The sequence below is a fragment of the Sorex fumeus genome, unplaced genomic scaffold (assembly GCF_029834395.1).
Source record: "Sorex fumeus unplaced genomic scaffold, SorFum_2.1 ptg000083l, whole genome shotgun sequence".
NCBI lineage: Eukaryota > Metazoa > Chordata > Mammalia > Eulipotyphla > Soricidae > Sorex > Sorex fumeus.
Genome location: NW_026606140.1, coordinates 13114949 through 13125625, shown reverse-complemented (window position 1 = coordinate 13125625; position 10677 = coordinate 13114949). Strand labels below are relative to the sequence as shown.

At 53.8% G+C, this 10677-nt stretch overlaps 1 non-coding gene and 1 pseudogene across 1 annotated transcript; one reads left to right on the top strand and one right to left on the bottom strand.

Annotated features, from left to right (window-relative positions):
- Positions 1–700: 700 nt before the first annotated feature.
- On the bottom strand, positions 701–818 carry LOC130039215 (uncharacterized; annotated as a pseudogene).
- Positions 819–10348: 9530 nt separating this feature from the next.
- On the top strand, positions 10349–10437 carry TRNAS-GCU (transfer RNA serine (anticodon GCU)). The gene has a single exon. It is a non-coding gene; the product is annotated as a tRNA-Ser (tRNA).
- Positions 10438–10677: the final 240 nt, after the last annotated feature.

The window sequence follows — 10677 nt, the reverse complement described above, 5'->3', positions numbered from 1 at the left end:
CCAGCTATAGTCCCCAGCCTGGTGTCTATAGATCAGAACTTTATTCACTATTTCAAGTGAAGAGTTAACACTCAAACCAGGATAACACATTTGGGGGGGGGGGATCACACCCGGTGATGTTCAGGGTTTCCTCCTGGCTCTGCATTCAGGAGTTACTCCTGGCAGTGCTCCGGGAACTATATGGGATGCCGGGGATTGAACCGTGTTGGCTACTTGCAAGGCAAACGCCCTCCCCACTGTACTATCGCTGCGGCCCCAGGATGACACTTTTTTTTTAAACAATATTGTGGCATTCCATTTGTTCAATCATCTCTTTTTTCCCCTTACATTAGGAATCGAGTCTAAATAAAAATAATCCCTTGTCACCATAGTATTTTAAAAAGAATTTTCATAAATATTGTCCAATGTCACTTGAAGCATCCCAGGAAGGATAGATCCTAATTTTAAAGATTAAAAAAGCACTAAAGAGGGGCTGGAGCAATAGCACAGCGGTTAGGGCGTTCTTGAACATGGCCAACCCAGGGTTCAATCCCCAGCACCCCATATGGTCCCTGAGCACCGCCAGGAGCAATTCCTGAGTGCAAAGCCAGGAGTCACCCCTGTGCATAGCCCGGGGTGACCCAAAAAGCGAAAGGAAAAGAAAGCGCTAAAGAGTTTGAGAAATAAGCGAGCCCACTGTAATCACCTCAAATCCTGCAGGATGGGTTACCATGGCCCAGTATTTGCCTCACAATTCGTCTTTGGGAAAAGTTTTCAATTAGCAATAATCGCACCCCAGATAAACCCCATTGGCTATGATATTGCCACTGCACAAAGCTACAATCAGTCTTAGGGACTTGCAGGCAGAGTCTCCTTGAGCGGCTGCAAGAGAAACAGGACATTTGCCTTGCATGCAGCTGACCTCAGCTGATCTCCAGCAACACACACAGTTCCCCACGCACTGCCAGGAGGTGATCCCCGAGCCAGGAATAGCTTCTGACACTTCTAGGTGCGGCCCCCAGATGAAAAAAAAGACGCCTACAGGAGAATCTAAGGGTTGTGATAAGAACAGGAGAGCTGGAGAAATAGTACAGCAGGGAGGGCACTTGCCTTGCACACAGCTGACCTGGGTTCGATCCCCGGCACCCCATATGGTCCCCTGAGCACCACCAGGAGTGATCCCTGAGCACAGAGCCAGGAGTAAGCCCTGCACATCGCTGGGTGTGACCCAAAATAAAAAACAAGTACAGCATACAAAAGGCTCAGCAAGAATCCGAGGTGTCTTCCCTGTGACATTGATGCGTTGCTGAGAGCTCCAGTCTAGAGAGTTCGAAGCAACGGTATAGAACATTCCAGAGCAATGGTCTAGAACCTTTTCCCAAATCCTGGCCCTGCTTTACTCCTTTCTGAAGAAGCCTGAATGCTCTCTTGACCACATATCTCTCTCTTTCTCCCCGCTCACAGTTCTCCAAGTAAAATTTCTTGGAATAAAGCTATTTTTACTTTACTGAGGGCTGGAGCGGTAGGGTGTTTGCCTTGCGTGCAGCCAGCCTGGCCAAGCCGGATTCGATTCCTCTGCCCCTCTCGGAGAGCCCGGCAAGCTACCAAAAGTATCTCGCCCGCGTGGCAGAGCCTGGCAAACTCCCCATGACGTATTCAGTATGCCAAACACAATAACAACAAGTCTCAAAATGGAGACGTTACTGGGCCTGCTTGAGCAAATCAATGAACAACGGGAGGACAGTGTTTGTTTACTTTACTGAAAAAAAAATTTTTTTAATACAACCAGAGATCTATGGTGGAAAATAGGCAGAAATATCCAGAACACTTGTAAACTAGAAATCCCGCCCCCATCCCCCGTCCCCAGCCACAGACACCAGCCTACACTTCAAGGGGTCACTCTCAGATCAGCCCAGGAACCAACAGCTGCCCCCTGCCCTCCAGTGGCGGGAAAGCCACAATAGGAAGTGCCTCTGGGGCTGGAAAAGAGGGGTCAGGGAACAGCCCCCCTCCTGCCCGCGTCTCCCCCTCAGCTCCTGGTTTCAACTTCCTCCCGTGACCCCCAGCCTGACGTTGGAGCTCCTAAAACCACACTGGTGGAGAAGGGTTGAAAACCACCAGCCTCTCCCTGGGGTTCTAACTGCCCATCCGTAGCTGGTAGCCCCCCGGGGGCCGGGTCGCAGGCATAGGGAAGTTGAATGATGCCTCAAAGGAAGCAGAAATATGGACGGTTTTCTTGCAACCCTACCCTAACACCACTCAGCCCTCTTGGAATGTTCTACCGTGAGCAGCCCTCCACTGAGGGATGGAAGGGGTGTGATGTTTTGGGGTGTGACAGCCGGACAGGGGGTGCTACCAGCATCAGGTAGGCACAGGGCGGGTGCGGGTGTGCCCAGTGCCCTGGCCACAAGAAGAATCTGCCCTGAAATGTCAACAGCAAAGCGGGGAGGAACAGTGTGTCTCCATCCACGACCGTTTTCATTTTGTATTTTCAATATCTCGTAGTTCCTCCTCAAAGGAGTTTGCATGGGAGGCTCGTCAGATGGGGCCCCGAGTGTTTATCTAGGCCACTTTCCTAAAATAGAAAGTGAAATAACAGACTCCCCGAAGCTTCTTGGTCTTTTTCACTCAGCTACAATTCTCCCGGGGTGAGGCTGTTTGATGCTCGGCTCGAACTGCCCACATGGGAATGCCCCGTCGGGGGGTGGGGGGGCGGCCAGGATGGAGCTCCAGGGCTCTGCAGTCTCCCCAGACAGAGGCGGGCGTTGGCTCCTGGTTGAACACAGTGAGTCTAAGAGAAATGCAAAGTACGGCAGAGCGGGGCAAAGAGCTGATTTGTTTTCCAGATCCTCGGGTTAGCTTGGAAGTATTTCAAACGATTCTTTCAAAGGGCAAAATGAGAAAGAACGTTTGAGACCAAGGAAGAGCCACAGCATTCCTAGGTGCCGAATCCCATGACTTACGGAAGCTCTGGTGACCCGTGTGGGCGCTATTGCAGACCTGATGAGTTAGGGAGAGATCGGGCAGGACCTCACCAACATATAATCTGCTGAAAATTCGGGTATGCGGGGCTTGTGACTGAAATCTCCAGGCTTTCTCAGAGTTGGGGTGGGCTACCTCCCCCACTTCCCAATACACACGAAAGCACAAAAGCACCCTACAAACCAACTCTACTGCCAGCCTTGCTTCAGAGACCCCTAAATAAATCTCGAAAGAGATCAAAAGCGGAAGAAAAGCTTGGACCCATGCATGGCTGAACAGACCAGGGTAAACTGGAGGGGAGCGGTTGGCCTGTGCCCGCCCACGCAGAGCCCCCCACAGCCACTTGCTTCCACAATCCAAAATCACCATCACACCCCCAACCTGACTCCCCCGTCTCAGGATGGACCTCACCAAGATATGATCTGCTGAAAATTTTGTAATGTGGCTCTTGGCACACCAACAGCCCTGACCCAGAGATACAGCAGCAAGTCTCGGAAGACATCACAGTGCCAGAGATCTCTCTGGGCCCCATACCAAGCCAATTTCACCGGGGCACCCCAGATGGAGCAGGTGTGCTCTCCCCGCCTACTCCAGATGGAATCCCAGTGACCAAGAGCTTCCACAGGCAGGGCCCAGTTCTGCGGGTTCCAGGATGAATCTCCAGGCCGGATGGTGGCAGACGACCCGGCTGTCCCTCCCCAGGTCCCCGCCCACTCAGCCGACTGGCTGCCATGCCCAGTTTGCCTCCCGGTGCCATCCTAGTGCACCAACAGCCCTGGCCCAGAGGCTCCCAACTGAATCCCAAAACGGATTAGTGCCATACAGAGATGTCTCTGGAACCCAACCGTTTACAGTCTAGAATTTACATTTACAACCGTGGCCATGTGAGCTCTCCTAATACTCAAAATGAACAGTGGAAAATAAATTATCTAGCGTCTGCCCCTGACAGGTTAGCTTGAATGGTGGTGGGAAATTTTGAGCAAAACATGATGCCTAAAATTAGAGAGAGAGAGAGAGAGAGAGAGAGAGAGAGAGAGAGAGTGTGTTGGAGAAATTGTCTGCAATAGAGGCACGGTGAGGACTGAGATGTGGGTGATGGAAAATGCGCACTCGGGGAGGGATGGTTGTTCCACCATTGTTTGGCTGAATCTCAAACATGAAAGTTTGTAACTTTATCTCACCGTGATATAATTTTTAAAAAAAGTAATGTGGAGTTCATGCCCAATTCAATCAGCTTAATCAATGGCTGAATAAATAGCAGGACTCCTACATTATTAAAAAAAAGTTCCGTAGGAGGGATTTGGAGGATGCCCCGGATTTCCTGCAAGGAAGCCCACTTCCGTTCAGGTGCAGTGTCCCCTGAGAACCCCAGCCCCCGGGCCCCCAGTCACACACCTCTGTCCACATCTCCTACACCCAGCACGGGAGCCTGCACAGCAGATGAGCAATCGGGACAAACTAAATTCAGGATTTTCCCTGTCAATAATTGCAAAGCGGAATCTTGGAAGCTGAAGAGAAAAGAAAAGGGGGGAGAGAGAGAGAGAAAGAAGACGAACCAAACCCCAACCCAGAACCCTGCCTCTCCGCCTTCTGGAACTAAAGCTCCTAATCCCACCCCCCGCTCTGTCTCTCTCTCTCTCTCTCTCTCCTTCCCTCCCTCCCTCCCTCTCTTCCTCTCTCTTAGGGGGGTGCCTGCCCCAGGTCCTGGAATGTTCTTCCAGACAAAGAAAGCTTTCTCCATCCCATGTGGGCCTTGTGCTCTTCCAAGTCCCACCTGCCCTCGACAGCCTCGTGCCCCAGCTCCGTCTGCCAGTGCTCCCAGGTCATACCCGATGGCTTCTCTGGTGCCAGCACCCTTCCCAAAGGCCGAACAGACTTTGGTGGTGCCACCCGGCTCCCATCTGCTCGGCCAAAAGCAGCTGGACCCCCTCCGGCCCCCCAGGCCACTCCGCCAGGTGGTGGTGGTGAACACAACAAGGAGAGTGACCCCTTTTTTTGTGACTGGAGCACAGCTGGGAGGGCATTTGCCTTGCACGTGTTCAACCTGGGTTCAATCCCCGGCACCCCCGTAGTGTTCCCCAAGCCCACCAGGAGTGTTTCCTGAGGGCAGAGGCACGAGTGAGTCCTGAGCACGGCTGCGTGTGACCCAAACACGCAAACAAATGAACACGTGACCTTGTTTCCACTGCATCTCCCCTGGAAGGGGCTGCCACCGCAGTGCTGGCTCTTGGCCCACTGCACCCTCCTTCCCAAGGGGCTGTGGGATGTCCCTGTGCTCCCATGTGGGCTCTTCTGGGAACCAGGAGCACAGGCCTTGTGGGGAGCGTCTGGGCGGGAGGGGGTGGGGGCTCGTGCCTCCCCCAGCCGCTGTGGAAAGTCACATGTGACGCCGTCACTCTGAGAGTGCTCAAAGGCGGCCAGGTCCCAGGAGACGTCCCTGTGCCCTCCAGACGCCCTTCCGTGTCTGTCCTGAGTCACAGCCCGCATGGCCGGTCACAGCAGTCCCCACCAGCCAGAGTGACAGACGTCCCCCACGTCAGACCTCAGGCCGGCTCCCGAGTCTTCTCCATGCCCCCAAGAGTGCCACGCACACCTTGGTCTGTGTTCTGCAGCGAGAGGTGCGGGTGTTGGGGTCTGGGGAGAGGAGGGGCTTGAAGCCCCGTGGTGTGGACTTCGACTGGCCTGGAATAGTCGCTGGCGTGCGGTGACAGAGGTCGGCAGTGCTGGCGGAAGTCGTGGTGTGGGATGGAGCGTTCCGTGGAGGGGTGCCGTGGCTCCCGCAGTGGGGGGGAGGGGCAGGGAGATGAGCGGGTGGTACTAGTGGTGGCATGAGTACCAGCAGGTTGGCACCGGTCGTGGTGTTGATGCTAACCCCTCCCCTCCCCTCCCCTGCCCTTTCCCTTCCCTCCTTTCGCCCTCCCCCGGTCAGGGTCCCCCAAGCACGTCCAAGGTCACCACTTCCGCCTGCTTCTCAGTCCCCAGCTCCACGGGTGGGCAGTGTAGCTCTTCGCGCTGACCCTCACTCAGGTTCCGCGCTCGGGCCTCACCTGCAGGCCGGTAAGCAGAGGAAGGACTCACAACGGGCCGGGAGGGCAAGGGTTGTGCTGTGCAGAGATGCCGGTGGGCCTGTCAACAAACATTTCCCCCACAAGTAGGTCACCTGCTGATGGCATGCGGGTCAAGCTCTCAGATGCTGGAGTCAGATGCTCTCTGCGCCCCGGCCGCTCGGTCCAGGGCCCACCGGGAAGTGTTCGTCCTCAAAGTACATTCGGAGACAGCGGGCAAGCCGGAGCAGTCAGAAGGGGCCCGACCTCGGGGACCTGAGACCACGAGAGACAAGATGGCAGACCGGGACGGGAGCCACTCTGATGCCCCGAGGGGTGGAGAGGGATGAGAGACGAGACATCTGGGATATTCCACACCCGCGGGTGCAGCGTCCATGGCCAGCCCGCCTGGGCGCCCAGAGGAACAGCTGCCAGAGGGGGACGTGGGCTGGGGAGGGGGTGCTGGGCTCCTGTCCCTTAGCTGAGATGAGGAGACTTTCCCGGCTGCCCAGGAGCAGGAGGCTGACGGGGGAAGAGGACACCAGGAGAGACAAAGAGAAAACCTGACTTGGGCTGGAGATTATAGCACAGCGGGTAGCGTGTTTGCCTTGCGTGTGGCCAACCCGGGTTCGATTCCCAGCATCCCATAGGGTCCCCTGAGCACTGCCAGGAGTAATTCCTGAGTGCAGAGCCAGGAGGAAGCCCTGAGCATCGCCGAGTGTGACCCAAAAAGCCAAAAGTTAAAATAAATAAATAAATAAATAATAAATTGGGTGGCCTTTGGGTTACTCAGCTCTGTACACTTTGAAACATACGCAGGAGAGACAGGACAGGCCCTGGCCATGCACCCCCTGACCCCAGTCAGACCCCCGGCATGCACACAGTCCCACAGCACCAGCAGGGAGCACTCCTGAGCCAGAGCCAGATGTGGCCCCTAAGCGCCCCCTCCCAGTAAGGCCACGGATTCCCTCATCACTTTTTTTATTCAGAAGTGTTTTCTCTTGTTCTCTGGGTTGTCTTTTCTCCTAATGGACTCTGCAACACAAGAGTTTTTTCAAATTTTAGTTGTGTCTGATTTCCCCTCCCCCCCCCGCCCTTTATTCTGTCACTGTCTTACTTTTTTCCTTTTAGATTTGGAGTCAAACTCAGCAACACTCATGGGTAATTCCTGACTCTGCCCTCAAGAATTACTCCTGGCGATGCCCTGGGGGCCACGTGGAATGCCAGGGATTGAGCCCAGGTTGGCTGCGTGCAAGGCCAATGCCTTCCCTTATCCTGTCAATATCTTGTCTAAGAAACCACTCACAAAGATTTGCTTGGGGAATTTTTTTCTAGATGATTTTAGGGGCTGGAGCCATAGTACAGTGGGGAAGGGGCTTGCCCTGCATGCAGCGTATCTGGGTTCGATCCCAGCATCCCATATGGCATTGCCAAGCACCGCCAGGAGTGATTCCTGAGTGCAGAGCCAGGAGTGACCCCTGAGCATTGCCAGGTGTGGTCCCAAAACAAAAACAAACCAAAAAAAAATAATGATTTTATGTTTTGATCTTACTTTGAGGTCTTTGAGTTTGTTTATATTGAGTGCAAGGCAGGAGCATGAATTTATTTCACAGGGAGCTGCTCAGTTTTTCCAATACCCTTGTGGGGGAAGAGGAAGAAGAGGAAGAGGAGGAGGAAGAAGAAGAAGAAGAAGAGGAGGAGGAGGAAGAGGAAGAGGAAGAGGAGGAAGAGGAAGAGGAGGAAGAGGAGGAGGAGCAAGAAGAAGAAGAAGAAAAGAAGAAGAAGAAGAAGAAGAAGAAGAAGAAGAAGAAGAAGAAGAAGAAGAAGAAAAGAAGAAGAAGAAGAGAAGAAGAAGAAGAAGAAGAAGAAGAAGAAGAAGAAGAAGAAAAGAAGAAGAGAAGAAGAAGAAGAAGAACAACAACGACAACAGCAACAACAACAACAGCAACAACCTGAGGATCCTGGTGCTGGGAAATGTGCACTGGTGGAGGGATGGGTGCTGGGACCCTGTATGACTGAAACCCAATCATGAACAGCTTTGTAAGGGCCTATCTTACAGTGATTCGATAAAATAGTAAAAATAAGAAAAAAGGAAAAAAAAAGAAAGGACTCTTACCCCGCTCACCCCCAGCTGAGTTGGTTTGGTATCCTTGCCAAGGACCAATGGACAGGGGCCGGAGGGACAGCACAGCAGGAGGGTGCGGGCCTGACACACATCTGACCCGGCTCCATCCCTGCCGCCACAGAGGGTCCCCCGAGCCCCGCCAGGAGTGATGCCCGTGAGCACAGAGTCAGGAGTCAGCCCTGAGCACTGCCGGGTGTGAGTCAAGACGAAGCAATACTGCAAACCAAACCTCCCCTAGAATCCAGCCACACCCGAGGGCCCGAGGGCCCCAAGGGAGACGCCCAGCGTGAGAACCCCTCTCCTTCAACTCCAATTTCCCATCCATCTTTTATTCCCCGCCCGGGGGCTGCAGTTGGCAACATTTTCATTTTCACTTATTTATTGCCTACAAGGACCCGCTCGGAGAAGAGCTGTTTACCGGCTGCTTTTCCTCGCCGAGTCTGAGAAGCTGCGCCTGCCACACGGTCCGCCAGGAGATAAATTATAATTCCTACCACCGAAGTTAATTACTCCACTGGAGAGAAGAAACTTCCTAACACTTCGGACTTGCATGAAAGCCAGGAAGATTGTGCCAGCTGCCCACGATTGCGATGCAGTGAGCACAGACGGGCGAGTTGAGGGGCTGGGCTGGGGGTGGGGAGGGGGGAACAGCCTCAAACAGCCCCGGAGGGAGGGGCGGGGACAGGGGGGCGGAGGGACTCAGAGACGGGGGCCGAGGTGCTCCAGGCCCCAGATACGTCGTGGAGTCTGGCTCGCTCAGGCCCTGTAACCTGATGGTCCCCCGACTCGAGCTGGGCCAGCAGAGGTACAGAAAATACACAAACATTGGAGGCAGAGCCATAGCATGGGGGGAGGGCGTGCGGCAGACCCGGGGTCCATCCCTTTCAGCATCTCGATTGCAAACCATAATGCCTGAAGTGTGTGTGTGTGTGTGTGTGTGTGTGTGTGTGTGTGTGTGTGTGTGTAAGAGAGAGAGAGAGACAGACAGACAGACAGACACAAGAGAGGTGCCTGCCATAGAGGTAGGCTGGGGTGGGGGAGATTTGGGAGGGATGGGAGGGAAACTGAGGACAAAATTACACTGGCGGAGGGACGGGTGTTGGAACATTGTATAACTAAAACCCAATCAGGCACAGCTTCATAATGCTCTATCTCGCAGTGATTCAATTAAAAAAAAAAAGAAAAGAAAAAACAGGTTCAATTTGATCCCCAGCACCCCAGGCTAACTCTCCAGCCCACCAGGAGTGATCCCTGAGCACAGAGCCAGGAATCAGCCCTGAGCATGACTGGAGGCGGCACATGCAGGGGGAAAGAAAACACACAAATATCGCATCGCCAGCCCCCCAGGAGGCCTCCGTGTGGGGCTCACAGACACACCTTAAGGCCAGGGAATGTGGCTCCATGAACCGGAAGGTCACGGCCCCCGGCCCACCTGGGCCCCCCAGCGCCACACAGCTGGCTCCCCAAGGCCTCAGAACTGCTGGGGATCCCCAAACACCGGGAAGACCCTGGAAAGCCCCCCCAGCCCTGCGTCCAGGTGCCCCAGAGGCTGGAAGCTCTGGGTTCTGCAGACCCCTGCCCTGAACTAGCACCCCCTCTTTGGAAACTGCATCTGCCTGTCTCCCCATGACCTCATCCTGGAAACTCTGGACAGGTCGCGCCCCACCTCAGCCCTCTTAGCCCACCACAAAGTCCAGAAATTAAATTGAGAGGCTGGAGCAGGCGAGATACTTACCTTGTATGCAGCTGACCTGGGCTCCATCCCCAGCATCCCATATGGTCCCCCCCAAGAACCCCAGGAGTGATCCCCAAGTGCAGAGTCAAGAGTAACCCCTGAGCATCGCTGAGGGTGCCCCCCCAAACAAAAACAAACAAAAATTAAATTACATCGTGTGTCGTTCTCCCTGCCCCCACTATAAATTCCAAAAGGCTTAGTGCTCAGTTTAAAAATTCAAACCCTACAAAAGCTGTCACTGTCACTGTCCTCCCATTGTTCATTGATTTGCTCGAGCGGGCCCAGTAACGTCTCCATCGGACTTTATTGTTACTGTGTTTGGCATATCGAATACATCACGGGGAGCTTGCCAGGCTCTGCCGTGCGGGCAAGAAACTCTCGGTAGCTTGCCGGGCTCTCCAAGAGGGGCAGAGGAATCGAACTCGGGTCGGCCATGTTGGCTGCGTGCAAGGCAAATGCCCTACTGCTGTGCTATTGCTCCAGCCCAAGGTGGCCGAGTGGTTAAGGCAATGGACTGCTAATCCATTGTGCTCTGCACGCGTGGGTTCGAATCCCATCCTCGTCGTCTGGGTTACCCCCCACTTGGTGGGGTGGCAAGATTTTAGCGCTGTGATAAAATAAGAACCTACAAAAGCTAAGGAGGAAAAAAAAGGCCATTATAATCATATATATAATTATGGAGAAGACAAGGCACACACAAAACCCCAAAGACAGGAAGAAAAGACGACTATCTCCGGCTACATGAAAATTAAAATCTTATATGTGGTGGATGGAGTGGGAATCACAAACGCAAACAATAAACGAGAAAAAAG